The following is a 7,084-nucleotide window of genomic DNA, read 5'->3' on the forward strand; positions in this document are numbered from 1 at the left end:
TCTGTTGTTTGATGGCCGTGGCGGAGCAGCCGGACCGCAGCTCAGCTGCTTGCCCAGACCCCGGCCTGCGGGGCAGGGAGGCTTTTGGGGAGAGATCCAAGCCCCCCATGCAGTAGGGCCCCCCTGCATTTAAACATGTGCATGGCCTTTTCTTTCACCTCCTTCCAGCCTGGGTGTGAATGAAGTGCTTTCAGGAGGAGGAGACTGCTGGGAGCCCCGCTCTCCCTGTGCATTGGTTGCAGCCCATAAAAGCATCCGAGGAATTCTCCACGGCAGTCCCTGCGCAGGGTGAGCACAGTGAAAGCTGCCCTTTGTTCCCACAGCCACCGAGTCCCCCGCGCCGACGGGGCTGGAATCTGCAGAGCTGGACGTGTGCTCCCACCAGCACGTCACCCTTAGCGGCCCCTGCGTTGGTGCCACGCTGCGCTGAGGCCCCTCGGAAAGGATTTTCCCATGTCTTACCCCAGCCAGGGCGAGCAGCGTGGGGTGAGCAGCGTTAGGTGCTGCCGGGACACGATGAACAGATTTCCCCGGGGTTTACCAGCAGGGTTGAGTGCCAGGCGGTACACACGGTGTGACCCAAGCTTTAGCCCTGTGCTGCTTAAGCTGAGTCAGAGGAACAGAAATCCCTTCTTACACAGATATTTTTCCACTAAGTGTTCGATTACAGGTTTGGGGATTAATCTCACACCCATCTCGCACAGTTTCCCGGCTGGCCTTGCCGCTCGTCTGCTGCCTGCCGGGCTGCTGAGGCCGCTCTGGCAGGAAAGGACGGAGGGCTGACACCGAGCCAGGACGTGCCTCCGCTGCAGCCTGCACACAAGCGGCTGGCGCCGAGCCCAGAACATGGCTCTGGAAAAAAATAAATGTCTTTTTTGTTTTTGAGGAAAGCCCAGAACGCTTTGACAAGGACAAAACCTCTTCCTAAATCTGTTTTTAAAAGTCCTTTTTTCTCTAAGGGTTCAAAATGACCCGGCCAAAAGCGTCTGCTCCTCTCTGGCCCGTGGGTCAGCTTGGACAGGGTAAACCTGGACGCACATTGCAAAGGCTCCCTCTGAAACCGCGTGCAGGGGGACTGAGGGACAGCACCCATGCAGCCCCCATCCATCAGGGTCCCCACCCATGGGTGCTGGCGGTCCCACTGGCAGGGGGTCCCTGGACCTTTTCTGTGTTGTAATTAGGCGAAGAAAACCATTGGGTGACTCAGCAAGCGTTGGGTGCCAGGCCAGGGCTTTGACGCTGCCACTGTCCTGCAGCAAGACTGACGTGCAATTCAGGCAGAGCCTGGGCTGGCTAAAGATACCATGTTCTTAAATATTTTATAGAAAATCATTAAGCAATTAAATCTGGTAGATCTCATATCATAGAAAAAGCAGTTTGAAGTCTATGCAGGAAACAGGGCTTCCTGGTCGTTTGGGATGTCTTCTTGGAGTCTTGACTGCAATCTTTGCTTCGGAATAACTATATTTATCTCTTAATTGCCATTATTGTTTAACATTTTTAGCATTTGCAAGTGCAGACTGTTACAGTTTTCCATGCAGATATAATCAGTAGCCAGGGTTCACAATGAAAGCAATTAAAATCCTGTGATTATTACAAGCCTGCATGTCTATACAACAGCTTCAATCTGCATAACTTGCCAAGACGTAGGCTAGAAACTCAGACAAATTTAGCATTTATTTAGTAACCCAGCAAAGCTACTACCTCTTGCTGCCTCCAATGATTTGCATCTACGGCACTTTTTGGAAGGACGTGAGCATTGAGGGGAGGGGAAAGAAAGCATTTTCTAGAATACATCCCTGGAGAACACACAGCAAAGATAAAATTATGCACATGAATTATGCATATGAATTATGATTTCACTCCTATTTTTGTTGGGATTAGCTCATGTTTGGTGTGCGTCCCTGGCAGGTTGCTGGCAGTTCGGCAGCTAGCAGAGCGTTCTCTCCAACTCCCAGCAGGTCACTGCAGTTTCGGGTCCCACATTCCCCACTCTGCCGGCAGCAGCCTCCTGTGGGCTCGCAGAGCTTCTTGTGGATCCAGCTCACCATTAACGATGGCAGCCCCTGCTCCTTCACCCCTCTTGGGTCTGGGCAAGTAGTTTTTCTGTGTTAATTTATGGCAACTTTTCTGAAAACATGCAACGGATGAAAACAGATGTACGTATGAAACTGAAAAAGCAAGTCTGTGCTATTTTGTATAGAGGGGGCGGCGTTTGCAGGCTCCACCGCCACCAGCCAGGCTTTGCCGGTATCCCCCGGGTCCTCACCATCTCCTGGGGAAGGCAGCCGTGGAAACATCCCAGCCTCTGCCAGCTCTGGGGAGATGAAGCCTGGGGAGAGGGGCACAAGGGGGAGGCAGTAGCAGTGTTTCCAAAATCTCCACACCAGGCTCAGCTGCAATCCCAGCACATGGTCTATTAAAGGCACGTTAAATAAAGCCAGCAGTCCTTCCAGGAGAAACAGCTTGGGAATCCTGAGCCTGGTTTCCAGGAGGGCTGGTGACCCCAGCCCACAGGTGTTTCCATGTGAAAGGAGGTTTAGTGGCCCTCCTTGCAGGGGAGGAATTATCCTAATTAGCCAAATCACCAGGGCACCTGCACCCGGGCTACGAGCAGGCTGGGCCTTAGCAAGTGGGGCTCGGGGAACCAGGTGGGGGGGTCCAGGCTGGGGTGGGTGTGGGCACTGGCACCCTTCCTGTGATGGGACCACATGGGCAGGCTGGGGGGGGCTCAGGGATGCTCCCCAGCCAGGTCCTTCCCTTGCCACCCTGCACGCCCTGTCCCATCCCCTCGTCCCATCGCTGCTGCTGCCTTGGAGTTGCACCCCTGACAGCTCAGCAGTTGTTTGCATGAGAAAATGAGATTAGGAAAGTATTTCAAGTATTTGTGCGTGTTGTTGAGTAGCAAACAAGCCCGGAGCCAGCGCTGTTTGTCCCGTCAGCTGGCCCACAGCTTGGGAAAACAGCTGGGAAGGCAGCAGGAGACACCTTTGGCACCAGCAGAGATAATGCAAAGTATTGAGGGGCTGAATTTGCACATGCCTTTGGGGAATGGTAAATGTGTAGCATGGTGCAGGCAGGGGCAGTTGCTAAATCCCCCTCCCAGAGATGGAGTACCTGTGCACGTTTGCAGGCATCTGTCTGCGGCTGAGGGCTCCCTGGGACAGTCCCTGCTCCTTCACCCATCTCGGGTCTGGAGCAAGGAGTTTTTCTGGTCCCGCTGTTCTCGGCCTGGCCGCTCTCCCGCTCTCTAACCTGAGCAAGTCGCCTGAGAACCGGCGTGGCTCAGGAGAACGGCACAGCTCGTGACACCAGTGTGTAACGCACGGCAATGGTCCACAGGGCACAGGCGAAACGCAGGCAACTTGCGCAGCCACAGGGACTTCCCTGGGTGTATGAGCATGTCAGAGGATCGGGGATTTTTCTACGTTCAGGTGCTTCTCATCTGCTTGGAAATGCTGCTGACAGGAAGTGAAAAGTCGGTAAATTTGGACAGTCCCAGGAAAGAAGACCAAAGGCAGGACTGATGGAAACAGCGGTGTCCGGGAAAGCCTGGGACTGAAACCCCCTGAAATTCCCATCTGAGTTTTGGGCCAGTTAGGCTCCCAGAGCAGTAAGATTAAGATGAACTCTCTCCATTTTGCCTTTAACAGGAAGAGACACAGCTGACAAACCTGAAAGGTGAGGAGGAAGCAGGGAGAACTGGCAGCAGCTCCCAGTTCATCACTTTGTCAAAATCAGCAGGTATCTGCCGTGCCCTTGAGCTCTCTATCGTGGCTCCTGTTTAGTTTGGCTTCCCTATGGCAAGTGTCTCCATCCCTGCATTATCAAACCACCTGCCTGAATTTCAAAGATCTCACCTATATATTCAGTAGGAATATCAATTTCTTGGAGCTCTTGGGGGCCTTGAGATGAGAGCAGCTAAACCAGGGATTTCTGCTGAGCTGGGCTTACACCACCAGAGCTGCAATTTCTCTTGGCTGGGATGTCTGCTGGGGGCTGCAGGGAGGTGGAGTTTTGTTAAAGCTGTAACCAAAGAGGGTCAGCAAAGTGTTGTCAGTGTTTGCTTGGCCTCAGCCCCGCTCCCTGGCACCTGGAGGAACGTGGGTCCCACTGGGAGCGACAGCGAGGGGCCAGCTTCCCCCGCAGTCTGTCCAGGGGCACAGCTCTGTGCTCGGCTGTCCTCCTGGGGCTGAGCCCAAATCCCAGCCACATCATGGCCGGTGGGACCCAGCCCAGGAGAAAGGAGCCCAAGTGATGCAGCCCAGGGAGGACACATTCTCCATATGTTTTTAAGCCAAATGGGGCTCCTGAAATCGATAGAGGAGATTTCTCTGCAGCCTGGAGAACCATCCAGTCCACATTCTTCCTTGGGACCTTCAAAGGAGCTGAGAAATCCAATTCCCACTGATTTGCTTTGAAAACACCAACCTAAAATTGTGATTATGGCATGCTGTATTACAGGGGAGGAAAGATCCAACCAGACCGTAGCTACCTTGTTTTCCTAAGACATCAGTTTTGATGATTTATTAAGACTTACATTTTTAGCAATATTATGTTGGTTAATGTTGGAAGATGTTCCTACAATTAATGAAAATTTCATAGACTGACTGGGAAAGAAAGAGACCATTTTATGTCCCCTACCAGATGGCCTAGACCAGCTGCTCACTTTTTTCTTTGAACTGTGATTCTAATGACTTCTCCATCCTTTGAAGACTGCTTCTGAGCTGCTGAACCAGATGTATTTGCATGATAGTAGCAGAGCACGGCTAACAGGCGAGGACTTGTGCTATTTTCCCTCATGGCCACTGCTGGGTACCGCGTGATGTTTGCTCTTGTTTGGGGGTTTTGAGGGGTGAATAAACGTGAAGGCTTACCAAGTGCTGGTAAAATGTGTCTTGGTGTAACATCGCCGGCTTCAGTGGAGTTATTCCCTAAACCCACAGCATCTTTACCGAACTCTCAGCTGGTTTTCTTGCTTTATAAACCCATGCAGCGGTGTCAGTCTGCTTTCAGTCACAGATTTATTAGGGCCTCACAAAAGCAGGGGCTGCTCTCAAAATGCACATTTCAGCACCGTTTTAAAAACAGAGGACAAGAAGAAAGGAAGAGCTTTAAATATGTATTCAGAAGTTTTAAAAATTATAAATCACAAAATAAAATGGTGACAAAAGAACAAAACCAAAAAAGGTCCCCAAGCGGGGATTTGATAGAAATTTATGCTAAGCAAAGAAGTTGGGAAGGCAACACTGACATTCCTGGCTTTGAAATTTCAAACCCAACGCAGCTCCGCCTGAGTCCGTCCCCAGATGCTGTAGACCCTTGGGGAGTCCCAGAGCGGCAGTGGGTGTCAGCTGAGACCCTGGCTCCGACATGGCCACGCCATCGAACCCCCTGATGCTTTGGGTGAGCAAAAGGCGTTCCAGGGCTGAGCAAAGTGCTGGGAGGTGCTGCTCCAGGATGGGTGCCGGGGGTCTCCCCACCCGCCATCCTGACCCCGGAGCTGCCCGGCACGGTGGCAGGGTTCAAACCAGCCCACGGGTGGTGGCTGCGTTACACGGCACCTGGCTGTGCACGGGAAGGTGCAACTCCCAGGCAGCGCTTATCCACCCACTCGATGAGCTTTCACGCCAAAACCATGTCTGCGTTTCTTCTGACAGCGATGAAGACCCTCGCACAAAGGCTCTGCCACCATGAAGGTGGCCACGTGCTCCTCTTTCACGCTGCCTCCCGAAGCACTTACAGGATATCAAGTAGCTGCTCTCTCCAGAGCAATGGTGGGCTGCAACGGCAGAAAGCTCTCTCAAATCAGCCTCACACAACATTAATATGCTTGAGGCTGTCTCTTTGCGACATATTTCACTGTGCCTGCCTCACAGGCCTGTTAGGGACTTTTGGGGAACAAATAATAAAAACCAAATGGAATGATAAAAGTAAGCAGCAGGGCGATTAGCCATAATGAGACAGCCCAGGGCAAAGAAGAAAGCTGAGGCGATGGTACTGGTAGCACAGCATGTACTTTTCTTACTCCAGGTGCTCACTCTGATAAGGAAATGAAAGGAAGGTAAAGCGAGGTAAGACAGTCTCTTGAGTGAGGTACCTGACCTTGGCTTTGCCTGGTTGTGACATGGAAGGAGACGACACTGTGCCCTGACCCTGCAGCCCTCCCGCTCCTGCCTGGGCGATGCAGAGCCCCGTGTTGGCAGCTGTCCCTGTACAGCAGGGCAGTAACGCTTGGCTCATCCCTGTTCAAGTGCATTTCCCCATCAGCTGAGCCCTTTCAGTCCCTGGCCCCTCTCCTGGGATCCTAGTCACAAGGAAATTGTGGGAGATTGTCAGTTAATTTGATGTTATCCATCAGTAAGACATTAATTCCAGGTGAGGTGCAGATCATATCTTAAGCAATGTTGTTAAGGTGAGGAGGTTTCTCTTACCAGCCACCAGCCCCTTGTGCCCCCAGCACTGAAATCTGGTATGTGCCAGGTCTGTGCCGCAACCAGGTACAGACACATCTGGGACAGGGCAATGGGTCTGGGACAGGAACAACCTGTTACAGTTCAGCAGCCCTGGACTGCGGTCTTGTTTCAGGTTACGTTGACCATTTACTGTTGCTTTTGAAGAAACACTGAATGTCCACGATGGTTAAAATCTGCACAGTCCCCCCAAAACCACTCCCCGGGGAAGCACGATGCATGGCTGCGCAGCGAGGCTGGGCCTAGTGCTTCTGCCCCAGCCAGGGATCATCCAGCTGCAGCCGGGATTGCTCCGGGTGTTGAGGCCGCAAACGCGGACGGGCAGTGCCACCTACCGCGGTGCTCCCCGGTCACCGGCACCGCTCCAGCCCCAGGGTGTGCCCAGCACCACCCCGGACCCCACAGGGCCTGGCCGTGGGTCGGGAGGCAGCGAGACCCAGGGCTGCGGTCACTGTCCAGGGCAGGCGTGTGGGCTTCGCCCGCTGCCCCGCGGTCACGAATTCTCCTTCCTTCCTGGGCTGAGCACCGTGTGAGCGTCACAGAGCTGTGAGGGTGTCACGGCTGTGAGCGTGACAGGGCTGCGAGCGTGACACAGCTGTGAGGGTGTCATG

This window comes from Cariama cristata, unplaced genomic scaffold (genome assembly GCF_000690535.1).
Source record: "Cariama cristata isolate BGI_N322 unplaced genomic scaffold, ASM69053v1 scaffold38522, whole genome shotgun sequence".
Taxonomy (NCBI): domain Eukaryota; kingdom Metazoa; phylum Chordata; class Aves; order Cariamiformes; family Cariamidae; genus Cariama; species Cariama cristata.